Source organism: Parus major, chromosome Z (genome assembly GCF_001522545.3).
Source record: "Parus major isolate Abel chromosome Z, Parus_major1.1, whole genome shotgun sequence".
NCBI lineage: Eukaryota > Metazoa > Chordata > Aves > Passeriformes > Paridae > Parus > Parus major.
Window position 1 is genome coordinate 46,722,388 of NC_031799.1, and position 522 is coordinate 46,722,909.

Genomic DNA, 522 nt, shown 5'->3' on the forward strand with positions numbered 1-522 from the left:
ATGATGGACATGAGGAAAATCTTTCCTCAGAAAAGTGGATCAGCTCTGGGACAGGGCACCAGAGAGGTGTACATTGTCATGCTGGGCAGCTTTCAAGACTCACTGGGACAAAACCACTGACTTCACTTGTTGCCGGCAATAGTCATGCTCCAAGCAGGACGTTTGACTGGAGACCTCCAGAAGGCCCTTCCACTGGCGCTCCTAGGATGCTGTGATACATTTAACAAAAAACTAGTCCTTCGCAGGAAACGAACCAGAACAAGCTCCACCGAGCTGACAGAAAACTGCAGTTTGTGCAGAGGTACTCCAAGCGCAGACAACGTGCAGCCCTCCAAGGGGCATGACTACAAACGTAGCTCTCGCCGCCCCGCAGCAGCTCGCTGCTGCCGCTTACACCCTCTGCTGCAGGCGAGCGCTTCTGGGGGCTGCTACAGCGAGCGCTCCCGCACGCTGCCACCGAGGCGGAGTGCGCTCCCAGGGGCGGCCCAGAGCGGCGGGGCTGTGCGCCCCGGGGCTCGGGGA